A 20,768-nucleotide genomic window follows, 5' to 3' on the forward strand; every position below is an offset into this window, starting at 1 on the left:
GGGTCGCAAAGAGTCGGACACGACTGAAGTGACTTAGCAGCAGCAGCTTTCACACTTTCCAAAGCACCAAACTCCTCTTGTTTGTTCAACTTTGTCCCAACTTCAGGCAGACTACAGTGAACAACATCTCCCAAAGCTTCCTGTTCAAAATTGCTGATTCCCACTGTTCTAACACCGTCTTCTGTTGTTACCCATTCGTGTTTTCCTGTGAGTTTCCTCACTGACAGCAGAGCAGGGCCAGTGCGCAGTGCCCGGGCGGCACCCGCCCGCAGTCCCCAGGGCCGCGGTGAGCAGGGCGCGCTGGGTGCGGACATGGCCTACAGGCTGCCAACCGCGGCCCGCACGCTCCGCACCCCTCGCAGCACCATGTTCGAACGGGTGCAGAGGGTCTCTGTGCGGCGCCTAGAGCACCCAGGCCAGCGGGGGCGGGGCGGGCCCCCAGATCATCTCTTTTGTGTCTGTTTTTATAAGGGCACTAATCCCATTCATGAGGGCTCCACTGTCATGAACTAATTACCTCCCAAAGGCCCCACCTCTAAATACTATCACAATGAGGATTAGGGCTTCAACACCTGATTCTGAGGGGAGACACAATCATTCAGTCATAGCAACTCTTAAGACCTAGAGGAGAGCCAAACCAAAGAATGGAAAGAGCCTAGGTCCCTATGGAGTGTCGTTTTCCTGCTGACTGGCTTTAGATTGATATGAATGAGAAATAAACATTTTTTAAAGTCACAAAGATTTAGGAGTTTGTTTATTACTTAAATGAATATACTGGCTAATCAAGAAATACACTTGAAATGCAATGGTTTAGCTCACAGAAAGAAAAACTAAACAACCAGGTCTTAGAAACAGGCAGCGTCTGAAATCTAGATAAAAGGATCTAATGGACCACTTTTCCAGGCACCTTTGGCACTATGAATCAGCTCCAACTCTTTCCTGTCTTTGCATTGCTCAGCTCAAAATTCAAATTCCTAGGGGGAGCCAGTTCGTTTGGCTTGGACCTCATGCCCACTTGGTGACCAGAGAATCTGTGGAGGACATACTAGTTGGCAGTCCCTCAAGTGTTACATATAGTGGGGAAGGGGAGTAATCCAAAGGGAATTTCAAGCTGGCACTTGGAATGTCTGAAAAGTAGCAACAAACAGTTTGCTTTATGTGGTCCATGTAGAATTCTTAATTTCAGTTATTTTACTTTTCAAGTTTAGGTTTTTCACATGGCTTTTTTTTTTAATATATTCTAGCTTTCAGGTGACATGTACTATGTTGTCATTTATTTTCTTGAGTATTTATAGTCCCTGTCATACAACTGCAATAACTGGATCACCATGAGTCTGTTTCTATTGTTTGTTTTTTTTTCTCTTCTTGGGTTCGTTTATTTGTATGTCAGTTAAGTTTTTAAAGAACCTGCCTGCAGTGCAGACATGGGTTCGATCCCTGGGTTGGGAAGATCCCCTGGAGGAGGGCATGGCAACCCATTCCAGTAATTCTTGCCTGGAGAATCCCATGGACAGAGGAGCCTGGCAGGCTCCATGGAGTTGCAAAGAGTTGGACATGACTGAGTGATTAACACTTTCACTTTCACTAACTTTTTACTAACTGCCAAACTTCATGCCTGGAAAGCCATGCATGGTCTAAGTGATCACGTGTCATTCCAAAGAGGTTTCACCTTATTTTCTGCAAGGCAGCAGAAGGGCAGATTACTGTAATCCAATCATCCACTGAAGTGACTTGAAGCTGTTTTACAGGGTTTGCTAGACTCAGTCTGCCTCTAGTTTGCCCCATTCCAATGATGTAGCTCTCTAAGGGGTCTCAAATGAGAGCCAAAGGGGGAATGTTTCATAAGGACCTTCCTCCTTGAGAAGTTCTAGACTCCAACCTTTTTTTCCTCAGCTCTCTGAAACTTTCCCAAACTCCACTCTACTTTTTAGCCACTCTGCTTAACTTCTCTAATTGTTTGCCCCATGCAACTTAATTGGCAATTTTCTGAAAGGAAAAAAACCTGGGCTGAATATCATGCTCACTTTTTTGTGCTTCTCCTCCCTCCAGATGGTGGCCACTTAAGACTTTGGCACAACATAAACTCCAGTTTTTATCCCTCCAGTCTTGTGATATTACCTAAAGCTCTGATGGCCTCTCTGCCTCGTCAGAGTCATCCTCTACTCAGTGTCTGGGCCAAGAATTAACATATCCTAAGGGAAAAAACAACATGTAGGAAGTTGGGTTTACTTTGATGAGTTTCCTTCCTTTCTGGAATCTCCCTTCCCAAGTCCTGGCTCCCTGATACTTTCAAAAAGGATTTTGGTTTTTGGAATTTTACCTGATTTTTTAAGTTACTCTCAGCAAAAACATTGGTCTGCTACAAGTTATTCCATCCTGAATGAGAAGTCCCTTGTATAGTACAATATTTTCATAAGTATTGGGCCTGGAATTTTATTGTATATTTCTCTAAGTTATGTGGCCCATAACTGAATTGGAAACCAGATGTTAGCAATTCCTGAAATACATAATGTTTAATGATGATGGTGCCAGTGTGACAATGTGTATATCAGTCAGATTTTAGGGTAGGAAAGAGAAGCCACTCTAAGAAGTTTAAGCAGGAATGGATATCTTTACCTCTTTATTACAAAAATGGAATTATGTAACCTATTTTATTAAATACAGCATATATCATGACATACATACACAGCATTTTTTTCAGTTTGATCTAAAATATCTCATAGTGTAGATTTACTGTAATGAATTTAGCCATCCCTCTATTGATGGAAATTTAGGTAGTCTCCAGGGTTATTTTTTCTTGCCACTGAAAATAACACTGCAATAAATGTCTTTGTGGCAGTGAATCCTGATGCTCTTATTTCTGTACAATAGAATTTTCTAAGTAAGACTGCTGGGTTAAAGGGTATGTGTATTTTCAAGCTGTAATAGATATAGTTAGACTGCACTCTAGAAAGTTTATAACAATTTACAGGAATGAATTTAAAACAGAGAAATGAGTACTAGCAAAATTGCTGAAAGGTCTAAAGGAGGAGAGTGGAGTCTAGATTTAAAAGAATAGTTCTAAAAAATACTGAACTGAAACCTCAAGGGACTTCCTCCTTTTGTTGTCACCCCTAGAGCCCTGCCAGAATCAAGGACCTGCCATTGTCACCTCGGTATCTGGTACAGCTCTCTCTGAGTACCCAGGGAGGTAGACGAAGAGCATCAATAACTGTGATCCAGTGATTAGAAACCACATTGAGAAACTGCTCTTGCTGCCTTTTCTGGGGGTAACCCCTCTGTTCCTCTTGATACCCAGGAAGCTGGAGATGAAACACTGCAGAGAATCCTCATATCTATAAGCAGGACTACAATTTCTAGCTTGTCAACCCATTGTCAGGGACTTCCCTGGTGGTTCGGTAGTAAAGATTCCACCTGCCAATGCAGGAGACATAAGAGATATGGGCTTGATCCCTGGGTCAGAAAGATTCCCTGGAGAAGGAAATGGCAACCTGCTCCAGTATTTTTGCCTGAGAAATCCCACAGACAGAGGAGCCTGGTGGGCCACAGTCCATAGGGTCGCAAAAGAGTTAGACAATACTTAATGACTAAACAAGAACAACAGCCCATTTCCGTCTGCCAGACTTTTACATAAGTGAATCTCGGTGGGTGATATCTAACTTACATGCAAAATCCTAGCTGGATGGGAACTCTGTGGTGGAATGGACATGGAGTAAACCAATCCATACTGCTAGCTACAGTCTATAGTTATTATACATTATTACTAACTACCCAATTTTGTATAATGCTGGGCAAGACATTAATTAGGGGCTATTCTCTCTTCAGCAATACGTGAACTTCCAGATGTTCAAACTGGTTTTAGAGAAGGCAGAGGAACCAGAGATCAAATTGCCAACATCTGCTGGATCATTGAAAAAGCAAGAGAGTTCCAGAAAAACATCTACTTCTGCTTTATTGACTATGCCAAAGCCTTTGACTGTGTGGATCACAATAAACTGTGGAAAATTCTGAAAGAGATGGGAATACCAGACCACCTGACCTGCCTGTTGAGAAACCTGTGTATGCAGGTCAGGAAGCAACATTTAGAACTGGACAGGGAACAACAGACTAGTTCCAAATAGGAAAAGGAGTACGTCAAGACTGTATATTGTCACCCTGCTTATTTAACTTATATGCAGAGTACATCATGAGAAACGCTGGGCTGGAGGAAGCACAAGTTGGAATCAAGATTGCCGGGAGAAATATCAATAACCTCAGATATGCAGATGACACCACCCTTATGGCAGAAAGTGAGGAGGAACTAAAGAGCCTCTTGATGCAAGTGAAAGAGGAGAATGAAAAAGCTGGCTTAAACATCAACATTCAGAAAACTAAGATCATGGCATCTGGTCCCATCACTTCATGGGAAATAGGTGGGAAATAGTGGAAACAGTGTCAGACTTTATTTTGTTGGCCTCCAAAATCACTGCAAATGGTGATTGCAGCCATGAAATTAAAAGACACTTACTCCTTGGAAGGAAAGTTATGACCAACCTAGATAGCATATTAAAAACTAGAGACATTACTTTGCCAACAAAGGTCCATCTAGGCAAGGCTATGGTTTTTCCAGTGGTCAGGTATGGATATGAGAGTTGGACTGTGAAGAAAGCTGAGTGCCGAAAAATTGATGCTTTTGAACTGTGGTGCTGGAGAAGACTCTTGAGAGTCCCTTGGACTGCAAGGAGATCCAACCAGTCCATCCTAAGGGAGATCAGTCCTGGGTGTTCATTGGAAGGACTGATGCTGAAGCTGAAACTCCAGTACTTTGGCCACCTCATGCGAAGAGATGACTCATTGGAAAAGACCCTGATGCTGGGAGGGATTCAGGGCAGGAGGAGGAGGGGACGACAGAGGATGAGATGGCTGGATGGCATCACCGACTCGATGGACATGAGTTTGAGTAAACTCTGGGAGTTGGTGATGGACAGGGAGGCCTGGCGTGCTGTGATTCGTGGGGTTGCAAAGAGTCAGACATGACTGCGCGACTGAACTGAGTCTCTTGATACCACTGGACCTTAGAAGTGGGAGAAGAGACAAAGAGACTCTTTACAAAACAGGAAATTCATATCACTAAAAAATTATGGCAAAAAAAATGCTTGAACAACTCACCAGTATTCCAAAAATGCATATTAAAATCAGATACCATTTTGTCGGGGAGGCTGTGAAATTAGCAAATATAAATTTGAAACAAGGTAGAGCTGATGACAAAGCAATAAAATGGGCACTTTTCATTTTATTCACTATTAGAGCATAAATTGGCCCAAATATTTTAGAAAATAGACCATGTGTGTCAAAAATCATTATTGATGTTCATATACTCTGACCCAGTAATTTCACTTCTGGGAATCTATTCAAAGGTAATAATCCTAATATACTGAAAAGAAGTTTATATTAAAAGATACTCATGTAGCATCACTTATAATAGAAAAATGGAAACAATCTAAGTTTATAATAATAGGGGAATGGTTGAGTCAATTTTGGATCATACACAAAATTAAATATTCCACAGCCATAAAATAATGCATAAGTGAAATGATAATGATGTTAGCCAGAAACTTTCATTTTAATCCATTAAATACTAAAGGCATAATATCTAAGGTCTATGACCTTTTAGGTTTATGACCTAAAAGATGATGCTGTTAAAGTGCTGCACTCAGTATGCCAGCAAATTTGGAAAACACAGCAGTGGCCACAGGACTGGAAAAGGTCAGTTTTCATTCCAGTCCCTAAGAAAGGCAATGCCAAAGAATGCTCAAACTACCGAACAATTGTACTCATCTCACATGCTGGCAAAGTAATGCTCAAAATTCTCCAAGCTAGGCTTCAGCAGTATGTGAACTGAGAACTTTCAGGTGTTGAAGCTGGATTTAGAAAAGGCAGAGGAACCAGAGATCAAATTGCCAACATCTGTTGGGTCATCGAAAAAGCAAGAGAGTTCCAGAAGAACATCTACTTTTGCTTTATTGACTATGCTAAAGCCTTTGACTGTGTGGGTCATAACAAACTGTGGAAAATTCTTAAGAGATGGGAATACCAGACCATCTTACCTGCTTCCTGAGAAATCTGTGTGCAGGTCAAGAAGCAACAGTTAGAACTGGACATGGAACAATGGACTGGTTCCAAATTGGGAAAGGAGTACATCAAGGTTGTATAGTGTCACCCTGCTTATTTAACTTATATGCAGAGTACATCATGGGAAATGCTGGGTTGGATGAAGCACAAGCTGGAATCAAGATTGCCAGAAGAAATATCAATAACCTCAAATATGCAGATGCCAGCACCCTTATGATAGAAAGCGAAGACTTCTTTAAAGAAGTCTTTAAAGAGCCTCTTGATGAAAGTGAAAGAGGAGAGTAAAAAAGCTGGCTTAAAACTCAACATTCAGAAAACTAAGATCATGGCATCTGGTCCCATCACTTCATAGCAAATAGATAGGGAAACAATGGAAACAGTGACAGACTTTATTTTCTTGGGCTCCAAATCACTCCAGATGGTAACTGTAGCCATGAAATTAAAAGACGTTTGTTCCTTGGAAGGACAGCTATGGCCAACCTAGACTGCATATTCAAAAGCAGAGACGTTACTTTGCCAGCAAAGGTCCGTCTAGTCAAAGTTATGGTTTTTCCAGTAGTCATGTATGGATGTGAGAGTTGGACCATAAAGAAAGCTGAGCGCTGAAAAATTGATCCTTTGGAATTGTGGTGCTGGAGAAGACTCTTGAGAGCCCCTTGGACTGCAAGGAGATCAAACCAATCAATCCTAAAGGAAATCAGTCCTGAATATTCATTGGAAGGACTGATGTTGAAGCTCCAATACTTTGGCCACCTAATTCAAAGAACTGGCTCATTTGAAAAGACCCTGATGCTGGGCAAGATTGAAGGCAGGAGGAGAAGGGGATGACAGAGGATGAGATGGTTGGGTGGCATCACTCACTCAATGGATATGAGTTTGAGCAAGCTCTAGGAGTTGATGATGGACAGGGAAGCCTGGTGTGCTGCAGTCCATGGGTCGCAAAGAGTCAGACACTACTGAGCTAGTGAACTGACTGACTGACCTTTTAAAGGACCTGCAAATGTGCTTTACACTTGATGAAAATTATTGGCTTCAAATTATGTAGGTAACTGCAAAAATAAAGTAAAAATGTCTAAGTAAATGTTAAAAATGTAACACAATTTTATAAATTATTTCTTTTTGTATTCAGAAATTTTTTTTTTGGTGTTTTTTTTTTTTTATTAGTTGGAGGCTAATTACTTCACAACATTTCAGTGGGTTTTGTCATACATTGATATGAATCAGCCATAGATTTACACGTATTCCCCAGAAATGTTATATCAGAAAAAAATTGATGGTTAGATTATATTCGTTTGTAAGAACTCCTGAGTGTACCTGATCTCTGCTAAGAAGTCATAAGTTCTAAATTTCAAAAACAGAATTTTAAAAGTTACTTCAATTTAGCAAAAAATATATTTAATGTAGGATGTGAGTACATGTTCAAAGTATAAGTGGAAATATATAGAGTGGGCCTCCAAAAGTAAGAGTACATGGGATTTAGTATGGTCTTAAAATGTTCTGCCTAAGAAATGCCATGTTTTTAGTACCTAGTGTTTGCCAAGCTCTTTATATGCGTCATCTTTAATCCCCACAACAGTGCTGGTTTGTAGCTCTGTTTAATCATCATTTCTTTCATAAGAAGAATTATGCAAGTATCTCAAGATCACATGGCTGGGAAAGGTGAAGCTGGAATTCGAAGGCAGGTTGGCTTGACTCCGTATTCTGAACCTTTAAGTTAATGTATGTTATGGTGTTATTTTTTTAAAGGAACTTACACAATTGTATATGTGGTTTGATTGTGACTTTAGAAAAAAATACAGTATTCATTAAGAACAAATTTTTTCTGATTTTTACTGTTCTGCATTTTCTAAAATATTTTTACAAGTCATGCAACACTTAAAAAAAATTGAGTTGGAGAATACTTGCACAATAGTGACATCCTGTGGATATATGGAGGTCATTGCAGTCTTAGCTTTAATTTCAGTTTGGGCACTGACTGCTTGAAGGCAGCACTGAGCTTTATGTTGGTCAAGATTTCTGGGCTGAATGTGGCAGAAAACTTAGTCAGGATTCCACTTTTTTTCTCAAAATTGGAGAAGAAAACTTATAATGTCATTTTTTAGCAATTATACTTAAGTAGAGTTTAATGTGATTTTATTATACTTAAAATATTGTTCTGGGAAGGGTCTGTAAGTTTCACAAAATTGCCAGGAATCCACAGCAGGAAAAGTTCACTAATGCTTTGATTGGGTGTATTCTAGACAGGCTACTCCACTAGCTGGGTCCTGGAGAGAAGATCACAAGAAGTGGAACTGCCACTGACTCATAGATAAATAGATAGACAGATAAATAGGTAAAGAAAATACTCTCTAATAGCTTCTCTGCATCTTGAAACAATATAGCAAAGTCATTAAGCTCCCAGCCCTGGATCCATGTTGCTTGAATATGAGATGTGACTCTAGCATTTCCTAGCTTTGTGATCTTGGCCAACTCACACAACCCCTCTGTACTTTATCTTTTTCTCCATCTCTAAAGTGAGGATAAGAATTGTCCCGTTAGGGTTTTGTGAGAAAGAAATGAAATAATATACTTACAGTGTCATTTGGGGGGTGCTTAATGACTGGTAATTATTATATTGCCTGCTGCCCAAAGCTATCCTTCCTTTAAGAATCATTATATACCTTGTTGAGCATTATAAGCAAAGAGAACTTTGTCATTATTACTGAATTCACAAAAGAACTTTCAGTGGGATCGGGTTTATATGAAACATTTAAAGAGAAGTTGAAAATTGCCGTTCAGAGCCTGTACTGGAATCAGGAAGATCTGGCTTGAGCCCAAGCAAGTTACGTGCTCTGTCTATGCCTCATTTGTCAAAGATGAAGAAAATAATACTATGTGCACCATAGAGTTTTTGTGATAATTGAAAATCGAAAGTGCCTTTCAGGCTTGTAGCACATGTAGAGCTCACAACAACTGTTAAATTTTGTTTTTCTCCTTATCCTCAGTGGGGTTACACATGACATGGCAGCCCTTGTGGCAAAATGTGTATGATTTTTAAACATCTTTTCTTATAGTTTTCCTCTGTCATTCTCAGTCATCTTCCCCTACCTCCCTTGCTCCTTAGGCTCTCACATGATTTCCTGACTGCAAAGAGCTACTTGTCCAAGCCTTGTTCTGGATAATTAACTAGGAACACATCATTCTGGACCTATTTTTATAATTGAGGCCCCAGCCCTGCAGAACTATTCATCCTGTGTCTCGAAAAGAATGCAGAGATCCCAGGGTAATGTCATGAAAAGCCTTGGCCACTTTCCCATGATGTGTATAATTGGAGGTTTCCTGTAGTGTTTAGCAGTACAAAAAAGAATTATTAAATATTAAGGGATTGTGTTTCTGCTTTTGCAGCTAAAGTTAAGAAGGAATTTAGAGATATGTGTCTGGCTTCACAATCAGTCTTGTGGGGAGAGAGGGTTGGATCCCTTTGGATCCTTTTGTTCCATGGCTCCTTAGGAAGTAAAGATCATCCAGAGATGCCTGAATTCTGTTAATCACTAGGCTTCAATATAGGGAACATAGAATGGGAACTGATACAAGCTTCAATAAAATCCAGTAGAATCCCATGAATGTTTTTCAACAAGATTCCTGAGGGACAATATTTAATCAGACAATGTAGCTGATGTTTCTGACACAGTGATTCTAAATGGTCCATAGGAATGATCCCTGAGACTGTACTCATGAATGAATGTAAAATTTTTGCAATTTTTAGACTCACAAGGAACCCAAGTGGTTTTGAATCATTGTTATTTTATCACTAATTATACTGTCACTGAGGGAGGCCTAGAGATCCAATGGATATTTTTGAGCTTATGGATAAATCCAATGGCCTCACCCTATGATGCCTTTTAAGATGCCTTGACTCTAAAGCTAGACCATTTGTTTTCACAATGTGGCTCCACCACATAGTTGTGCAAGTTACTTGACCTCTGTGCTTCAGTTTCCTCATCTATAAAATGTGGATGATAATAATACTACAAATCCTATAGGACTATTGTGATGATTCAGTGATTTAGTATATGTAAAACCCATAGAACAATGCCTAGTACATAGTGAACCTTTAGTAACTATTAGTTATCATTAACAAGAGAGAGACAAATGTTTATGGATCTCAGTAAAAATATCTCTTTAGAAGTTTATATAATTTTATATACATTTTATTTATATAATTTTATTCATGTAATTCTCAGCTACTCCTGCCTAGAAATTTGGAATCTCATGTCTATTCAGGATTTTCGAGCATTTCTTGAATATGGCCCCTTGAGCATCCATCCTAGCCCTCATCAGAACACTCCTATGAAGAATCTGCTGGCACTGTAGGTAGATCTAGAAGGTCCTCACTTGCATGAATATTTCCATCAGGTTACCCAGCATTCCACAGTTAGGGATTGTTTCCTTTGGGTAGTCACCAGGTTTTCCTGGAGCCCCTGTTAAGATGCAAGCAGCCTTGGAGGCAGAGCACAAGAGATGCATTAGTGGAATGTGGCAAGGATAAGAATGGGCTTTGTTGGAGCCATATGGCCTCGGGTTTGAATTTTAACTACATCACTTATTCAGAATCAGACTGTCTGGGTTTAAATTCTGGCTCCACTGATTAGTGGCTGTAAGACTTTGGGTAAGTTACTTTAACCTCCTATCTTTATGTCTGCAATTCAAACAGTATCTACCTTACGGGATCACTGTGCAGATTAAAGGAACTAGGGATTCCAAGATAGGAATGCCAGCCATATCATCAGTACTCAATAAATATTATTATTGTCTAACTTATCTGAGTCTTGGTATCTGCACTTACAGAATGGGGGGAATAATAGCTACTTTCATGGTTATTGTGAATATAAAATGAGATCATATACATGTAAAAATGTTTACTAAAAAAAAGGCAGACACATAATGAGTATTGGCAAGAACAGGTGGAGAAACAAGAACTCGTATATTTATGGTGGGAATGTGAAATGGTACAGCCTCTTTGTTTTTTTAGCTTTTTTAAAATTTGTTTGTTTGACCTCCATGTGCCACTTGTGGGGTCTTAGTTTCCTGACTAGGGATGGACCTGGGCCCCCTACAATGGAAGCACGGAGTCCCAACCACTGGATCACCAGGGAAATCTCAGGTATAGCCTCTTTGGAAAACAGTTTGACAGTTTCTCAGAAAGCTAAACAGAGTTATCATCACATGACCCAGCAATTTTATGTTTAGGTATATACACAAAAGAATTGAAAAAGTATGTCCACACAAAAGCTTGTACACAATGTTGGTAGAAGCATTATTCATACTAGCTAAAAAGTGGAAATTACCCAAATGTCCATCCATTCATAAATGAGTGTACAAAATGTGATATATTCAATAAAGTAGAAAATTATTCAGTGATATTAATAAAAGCGAATGAAATACTGATCCATGCTACCATATGTACGACCTTTGAAAACACTGTGCCAAGTCACAAATGACAGCATATTGTATGTGTGCATTTATATGAAATTTCCAGAATAGGCAAATCCACAGAAAGTAGATTGGTGGTTGACAATGGCTGGGAGGAGGGGAAGAATAGAGAATGACTGCTAAATGGATACAAGATTTCTTTGTGGGGAGTGATAAAAATGCTCTGGAATTGGACAGTAGTGATGGTTATACAACCGTGTGGTTACATATATCAAAGCCACCAAATTGTATGCTTTTAAGGAGTGAATTTTATGGTATGTGAATTGTGTCTCAATAAAGCTGTTAGTTTTTTTAATGTCTGTCATGTGGTAGTCATCATTTAACAGAAGTCATTTTTAGCCACCAACACCTCAGCTCTTACCTTAGGATTCCAGAACAGTTCCCTGAATGAATGACGCTCACAACAAGGAAGACTGCTAAGGGAAAATGGATAGATTTAAAGGGTGAGGGTATGTGCAGAGTTGAGGGGAGGGAGTTGGGGGTTTCTCTTGGAAGGAAAGGCAGTGAAGGCATTCAAGGACAACAGAAGAAGGAGACAAACTTCACCTACTTTGAATTTTGTAGGGAGTCAGCCTGCAACCTTTCATATCCTGGACTGGAATCACAACTGATGAATGTTCTGGCATTTAAAGCCATCTCGGAAAAAGGGTGATATGTGACTATTAGAATGGAAAAAGGAAGAACAAAGAACTCAGAGGCAAAATCCGAGGGTATATGAGTCCAACTTTGAAAGGTAGAAGAAGGCAGTAAGTAGTCTGTTGAGGACGAATTTATCCGGGGGACTGTTTGTTAATCTCTGGGTCAATGCATTTAGGTCAGCACTAACTCTGCTACAGGTGGGATCAATTTAAAGGATTAGAAATGTCTCTAAATCCTAATCCTAGTCTTGGGCTAGGGATGCTGAAGAGTAATTTTAAAAACAGTTTACTATCCCTCTCAATTATTTACCCCATTAATGGAATTTATCAACAGACTGGAGTCCTTGGCAGGATGATGAACCTGTAGAGGATGTACCAAAATGGATACACTGAGTAGCCATGCCAGAGATTTGCCTGTGCAGATGGTGAATTGAAGACATTTGAGCAGTGAATTACATGGTGAGTAGTTGACAGCTCTTGTTTATTAGAGATTGTAGTGGGGAAAAAACAGAGCCCACTTGGCAGCTCAGACTCCTGACTGAGATACATCAGTTTTACAGCAATATGTAGTGGGGGAAAAAATAAAGAATGGAAGAGGAGAAAGAATGAGAGAAAAGGGTTGGAAAAGGAGCTTTCAGGACACTTTAAATCAAGATTTCGGCTCAAAGGCTCTCATCCAAGTTTTCATTTAGTTTCTCTCATGATTCTTTTTTATTTCTTCCTGATGTTGTCATACACAAACTGTTAACTCAGGCTGTAACTGCAAAGATCAATCATCCATAGATGTCTTCAGCTTGACAAGTTAGGATAAGGAACCATTTTCCTCAGAGCTATTTGTCATAGTCTTTCTTTGTACAGGTTTAAAGAACAATCATTTCCCTTGTGAAATCAGGCTTCCCGTCAAATTATGAAAGTTACCAGAAATAAAATGTTGCATCCCTGTGCTCTAGTTACTTTCCATGGAAGTCCGATTCCATGCAGGACTTCAAACCTAAGTTACCTAGGCAACAGCCCCAGAAGCGCTGTGGGTCAGTAGTATTCAACTTTCAAAATTTCATACCTTCAAACTTTCAGTTATATCCATATTTCCTTTTAACCCAAAGGAAGGCTTCAACAGGCTTGTTGTGAAGGCGGTGTCTTTTACATGAGAACTTTATAATTTTGTTTTTAAACCCAATGAAGAAGGGTTAGGGTATCCTCTCTCACCCCTCCCTCCCTCTTCCTTTTTTTCCCTTTCCTCCTTCCTTCCTTGTCTTCCTCTCTTTTCTGTCTTCCCACATGTTTTCTCAGACTAAATTTACTTCTGAAAAATCCTGGGATCAGGGGTCAAGACTATAGCAACACAGAACTTTCTGGTCTCCAAGGGAGTCCTAGAAGAGTTAGAAATACCACCCAAGGCATGAAATAGAGCCCAGGAAGAATTGAGGGACAAATCTTCAGCTTGGAAATGGTTTAACAAAGGGCAACACCTAGACCAATACAAATAGAAAGGTATTTTCTGACATGTGCCTTGAGGAAGGATCCATGTTGTAAATGTGTAAAATTGAAAAATGCGACACAGAAAGAGCAAAATTTTAATTTAAATTTTTATCATAAGAACACTTAACATGAGATCTACTCTCTTAACAAATTTTTAAGTGCAAAATACATACTGTCAACTGTAGGTGCTGTGTTGTACAGTAAATCACTAGATCTTTTTCAACTTGATTAACTGAAACTTTATACTCATTGAACAACAACTCACCATTTCCCTCTCTTCATAGCCCTCAGCAACAACTATTCTATTCTCTGCTTTAATCCTTTTGACTATGTTAGATAGCTCATATAAGTAGAATTATACAATATTTGTCATGGCTTATTTCACTTAGCGTAATATCCTCCAGGTTAATCCATGTAATTGCATATGGCAGGATTTCCTTGTTTTTAAAGGCTTAATAATATTCCATTTTATGTATATACCACATTTTCTTTTCTATTTATCCATTGATGTACATTTAGGTTGTTTCTGTATCTTGACTGTTGTGAGTAATGCTGAAATGGACATGGGAGTTCAGTCAGATATCTCTTTGAGAACCTAGTTTCAATTCGTTAGATATATATCCAGAAGGTGGACTACTAGATTATATGGTAGATCTATTTTTAATGTCTTGAGGAATGTCTATACTGTCTTCCACAGCTGCTGCACCATGTTACATTCCCACCAACAGTATGCAAGGATTCCAATTTCTCTGCATGCTTATCAACATTTGATATCACTTAAAAAAAAATAATAGCCATCTTGACAAGTGTGAGGGGTATCTCATGGTTTTGAGTTGCATTTCCCTGATGATTAGTAATATTGAGCACCTCTTCATCTACCATCTGTCTATATTCGTAGACATAGCATTTGTATGTCTTCTTTGGAGAAATATCTATTAATGTCCCTTGCCCATTTTTAAATCACATTTTTATTATTTGCTGTTGAGTTGTAGGAGTTCCTTATATATTTTGAATATAAACCACTTATCAGGTTTAGAATTTGCAAATATTTTCTCCCACTCTGTAGGTTGCCTTTTCATCCTGTTGATTATTTCCTTGGCTGTGCAGAGCTTTTCATTTGATGTAGTCCTACTTTTCTGTTTTTGCTTTTGTTTACTGTGCTTTTGGCCTCAAATCCAAGAAGTCATTGCCAAGACTAATGCCAGGAAGATTTCCGCTTGTTTTCTTCTAGGAGTTTAACAGTTCTAGCTCTTACACATTTAGATTTTTGATCCATTCAAGTTAATTTTTGTATATAGTGTAAAGTAAGAGTCTAACTCATCCCTTTTCAGTTTTCCAATTATCATTTGTTGAAAAAACTGTCCTTTCCTCACAGGACAGTGAGGACAGTGTATTCTTGGCTCCCTTATTAAAGATCAGTTGACTCTATATGCGGGTTTATTTCTATGTTCTCTATTCTGCTCCATCAGTCTATATGTCTGTCATTATGCCAATACCACACTGTTTTGATTACTGTAGCTTTGTAAAGTATTTTGATATCAAGAGTGTGATACTTCCAGCTTTATCAGGATTGTTTTGGCTATTCAGATTTTTTTGTGGTTCAATATGAATTTTAGGATTATTTTTCTGTTTCTATTAAAAAAATTGGAATTTTGATGGGAATAATAGTGAATCTATAGATTGCTTTGTGTAGTAAGGACATCTTTAGAATATTAATTCTTCCAATCCATTATGTGGGATATCTTTCCATTTATTTGAGAGTATTCCTTGATTTTCTTTCATCATTGTTTTATAGTTTTCAGTGTGAAAGTCTTTCACCTCCTTTGTCAAATTTATTCCTAAGTAGTTTATTATTTTTTGATGCTATTGTAAATAGGATTAAATTTTAAATTTACTTTTTTGTATAGTTCATTGTTAGTATATAGAAATGCAACTAATTTTTGTATGTTGATTTTATTCCTGCAACTTTATTGAGTTCACTTTTAAGTCCTAATAGGTGGGGGTTTTGTTTTGTTTTGAGTCATTAGGGTTTTCTGAGTATAAGGTCAAGTAATCTAGAAACTGGGATAACTTTACTTCTTCATTTCCAATTTTGATGTCTTTTATTTCATTTTCTTGCCTAGTTGCTCTGGCTAGGACTTCCAGTACTAAGTTGAATAGGAGTGGTAAGAAAGGGCATCCCTGTCCTGTTTGTGATCTAGAGGAAAAGCTTTTAGTTTTTCGCCCTTGAGAATGATGTGAACTGTGAGCTTATTGTATATGGCCTTTATTGTTTTGAGGTACATTCCTTCTTTACCTATTTTGTTGAGAGTTTTTATCATGAAAGGGTGTTGAATTTTGCCTAATGCTTTTTCTGCTTTTATTGAGATGATAATGTGATTTTAATTCTTCGTTTTGTTCATGCAGTATCATGTTTTTTGATTTATGAATTTGAACCATCCTTACATCCCAGGGATAAATCCAATTTGATCATGATATATAAATCTTTAAAGTGCTTTTGAAAAACCAACTTTTTAGAACTTGGAATGGGTAAGCATTCTGCTTAGGTGGAATGACCTGAATTATAACTTAAAAATGCCAACCTTACAACTAGAATAGACAGCTGATCACTTTGATCTGAGAAGTGCCAAAACTCCCTTTATTTTTCTATTCAAAAAGTGGCCCATCCCCCTTTGCCTACCTGCTACTGATGCTTGAAATTGAAATGATAATATTATAAAATAATTCCTTTGTCATAAATTTCTCCTCACCCCATGTTTAAAAACAAACACCATTTATTGGGGGGGAGAAGGGGAAAGTATCAAATATTATTATTCTTTTATATATCAGTGGAAATCACTTAAAGAGTTTCTTTCTGTAGAGTTGCTTTTCCTCTCCATTAATAGAGGGGGCAAAGAAAGCCTAACTAGAAGCTTGAACACAAACTTTGCCTGCTGGATAATTTGCCAAAGGTGGTTTCTAACCAAGGCCTAAAATAGAGCCTTTTCAAGAACATGGTAATAGAAAACATTTTACTTGTACTCCATGTCTCTTCTTCACTATTTTATTCAACAAATATTTACTGAATACCTATAATGTTTCAGGCTGGGCATGGCCCTGGAGATACCATAGTGAGCAAAAACAAGCAGGGAACTTACAAATTTGACTTTATATAAAGCCATGTTGATGGACATTATTGCCCTTTTCCTCCTGATGTGTGTATAGTTTCTTTTCCTGGTAAAATTTCTTGGCCAAGCCTTATATGCCCCCACTTTTTTTTCTTGTAGCTACAGGCCTAGCTTGCCAGGTGGCACAGTGGTATAGAATCTGCCTGCTAATGCAGGAGACTCAAGAGACATGGATTCAACCCCTGGGTTGGGAAGATCCCCTGGAGGAGAAAATGGCAAACCCTCTCCACTATTCTTGCATGGTAAAGTCCATGGACAAAGGAGCCTGGCAGGCTACAGTCCATTAGGTCGCAAAGAGTCAGACACTACTGAGCCACTGAGCACTCACACATGCCTAGGACAAACCAGGTTCTCAATGTATCCTTCCTCATAATGATGATATGATAGTGAATGGTTCTAGGAGTCCAGATTTTCAGTGTGGCATGACTCCAGCAAGGGTGGGGGGAACTTCACATTGTAAGTACTTGATAGAGGATTCTAGACCAAAATTTAAAATGATCAGGAACTGGATCTGCCAGGTAGAAGCAAGTGCTAAACCCTTTAGCAAAATCTAATTAGAACAGCAAAGCCTAGGAAATGTTGAATGAATTCAGAAAGCAGTTTAATAGTGCAGAGGTTTAGAAAACCTCTTCCAAGTACTGCTTGGAAGAAGTACAGAATCCCAGGATCAATGTAGGTCAGAGAAGAAAAGGACTTGAAGATCCTCTAGTTCAACTGAGGGAGTAAAAGAGAAACCTAGAAGGGGTAATGATATCTTCAATGTCATATGGTGAGTCAGCGGCAGTCCTGGGTTAAGGATCCACGTCTTCCAATTCCTAATGCAGTCCTCTTCCCAAACAGCAAGGAAGAACTATATTTACTGAAGGACAGCTGCGTGCTCAACATTCTGTCTTATTTAATCCCTTACCTCAAAGGCATTAAATTTACCTCTTATTTTGTAGATGAGGCAGTTAAGAAGCAGAACTAAGGTGCCAAAGGTCATACTCCCAAGACTTCCACTCTCAAAGACTAGGATTAGCTTCATATAGAGTACAATGTGATTGGAGGCCCATTCCCCCAGTTGTGCAATACTGCACCCTGAGTGAGGGGTCTCCAGGTTTGGCTGGAACACCGGTGACAAATTTCCTCCAGTTGGATGATAAATTTCTGTTCATCCCTCCCAGTTTACTCCATCCATCCCTCTTATTACCTAATTTATTATTTCAAGGGGAACAAGAGATTTAAAAAAAAAAAAAACACCAATGAATCATTCAGGTTCAATCTGGGTACTATAGAGGGTACAATAAGGATGGTCTCAGTGATTTCATAGATTAGGGGCTGTTGGCAGGCAGTGCTTGATCAACTGGGGTACAAATCCCCATCCTGCTACTATGTGCTCTTAGGAAAGTTACCCTTTCTGAGCCTTAGTTTCATCATCTGTAAATGAGGGTAATAATAGTACCTACCTCAAAAGGTTGTGATGAGTTGATTTTATTTATTTTTTGTTTGTTTTTACTTAGTTATCACTATCATAATTTTATTTTTCATTGAAGAATAGTTTATTTACAATGCTGTACCAATGTCTGTTATACAGCAAAGTGACTCAGTTGTATACATATATACATTCTTTTTTATATTCTTTTCCATTATGATTTATCACAGGATATTAAATATAGTTCCATGTGCTATGTAGTAGGACCTTGTTGTCTGTCCATCCTATATAAGATAGTTTAAATCTGCTAATCCCAAACTCCCAGTCCTTTCCTCCCCACCCACCCTCTTGACAACTACAAGTCTGTTCTCTATGTCTGTGAGTCTGTTTCTGTTTTTTAGATAGGTTCATTTTTGCCATACTTTAGATTCCACATATAAGTGATACCATATGGTGTTTGTCTTTCTTTCTGACTTTCTTTTCTTTGTACGATAATCTCTAGCTGTTCCTGTGCATGAGTGCTTAGTCACTCAATTGTATCTGACTCTTTTGTGATCCCATGGACTATGTATAACCCACCAGGCTCCTCTGTCTATGGGATTTCCCAGGCAAGAATACTGGAGTGGGTTGCCATTTCCTCCTCCAGCTAGTTGCACCCATGTTGCTGCAAATTAAATTATTTCATTCTTTTTTATGGCTGAGTAGTATTCCATTATATATATGTATATATACATACATATATATGTATATATAAAACACACATGCACTACATCTTCTTTATCCATTCATCTGTTGATGGATATTGAGTTTTAAAAATAAGGTAATACATGCAGAATTTAGCCCAGTGTTTGATACATAGCAAGAACTCAGTAAGTCTTAGCCTTTTATCTCCTAGTGCTAATTTCTGATTTAAATGTATAACTTCTGGGAGATAACCCATCAAACTAGGTATATTTGGGGAAGAAGAGGCAGTTAATTGGCCTCCTGGCTCTGCTGCTGTCAACAGAGCTCTGCTCCCCATATAGAATGGCCTTCATTCTGCCAAATCCTAGTGGTTGAAAGAGTGAGGTCCTAAAAAGACAGATCTTACAGCTCAGTGTCATTGTCCCAGTACAAAAATAGGGACCTTTCCCATGCTACTCCAGAGAAGGGGCTGCTCTTAGACTGACCTGGCTCCCAAGTTTTGTCATGCCAAATTAAGGGATCAGGGCTAGGGGAGGATGGAGAGAGAAGTATGTGGCTCCTGACTAGAGCTCACCTTGTAGTGCTAGGCTGAGAGAGCTAGGTTGAGTCCCCATCTCAACACCTTGTCCATCATAAATCTCACCCAGATGCTTTCAACAGAGCACACAGAATGCATCTGTTTCAGGGGAGGAAGGTTGCACTAGATCATTTTCGAAAGTCTAGGAATAAATTTGATGTCTTTATGCATATAAGCAGTGCAGAACTACCTTTCTACCACCTCCAAAGCAAAGTTGGAAGTTTCCCCCTCAAACCTACATACCCAGTTCATGCTGTTTTTCGATCTGTCTCCTCAACTGTCATTCTGACCATCTTTTCCATGAGCTTTCACCTGCTCACAGATGATGGAGCATACTATTGTGGTAGGTCTGTAAGATCCAGCAGATGTTCCTCTGGCTGGTTTCTTGAAGAGTTAAATTTTCTCTGAAAGTGAGGGATGAAAGTCAAGATAATAACCAACAGACCTAGCACAGGCAGAATTGTTGCTGGCAATAAGCAACCAGTTGGGTTTGCCCAGTTCATACCAGTGCTGATTGTTAGCATGAAGAGTGTCATACCATTATTTTGATCTTTGTTTGGAATTAGCAGTTCACTAAGGATTTTCCTCATTAACATCACTCCCAAGCAAGTAATTCTTTTTCTTTTTATATCCAGTGAGGCTATTCTTAACTTTAGACCAAATTTAATGTTTTATTAATTGATTTCACAAACATTTATCTGGTATCTACTATGCGTTGGCTAGGCATTAGGATGATGAAGAAGATCGCTAGGAAATTCCATTACAGGGGGCTCTGCTCCCCATAGAAAGTTGCCCTCATTGCCCACCCCTCATAGTTGAAAGTGTGAGGTCTTGTAAATACAGAGATATCAAACAGTTCAGTATCCTTGTCACAACATAGACCAGAAATGGGGGCTGTTTATAAATCAAAGGAACACCTTTCCTAATGGGTGTAAGTATGAAGCACAGATGGAAAAACAATGAACTCAATCTGGGAGTGTTAACTAAGGCTGAACAGAGTGGTGAACACTTCATTTGGGTTTTGCTGGTAGAAGGTTCATCAGGAGAATCTGAAAGTGGAGTATGGGAAGAAGGAGAAGGACATTCCAGGCAGAAGGAATGGCATTTTCCAAATCCTATGCCTGACAAACTATGTGATACATGTATGTAGAACTGTAAAAAAAATTTACTATAGCATCAGATGAGAACAGGGAGATGGGGTATAGAGAAAAACAAGGGTCAAATGGAGA

The 20,768-nt window shown here is 38.9% G+C and overlaps 1 protein-coding gene across 1 annotated transcript in view; it reads left to right on the forward strand.

Annotated features, from left to right (window-relative positions):
- GUCY2F (guanylate cyclase 2F, retinal) overlaps positions 1-20,768 on the forward strand; it is a 123,902-nt gene that overhangs the window by 5,942 nt on the left and 97,192 nt on the right. Inside the window, exon 3 of the mRNA XM_043459087.1 lies at positions 12,490-12,680. The gene's annotated coding sequence lies outside the window, so the exon portion shown is untranslated. The remainder of the gene's footprint in view (positions 1-12,489; positions 12,681-20,768) is intronic.

The sequence above is a fragment of the Cervus canadensis genome, chromosome X, assembly GCF_019320065.1.
Source record: "Cervus canadensis isolate Bull #8, Minnesota chromosome X, ASM1932006v1, whole genome shotgun sequence".
Classification (NCBI taxonomy): domain Eukaryota; kingdom Metazoa; phylum Chordata; class Mammalia; order Artiodactyla; family Cervidae; genus Cervus; species Cervus canadensis.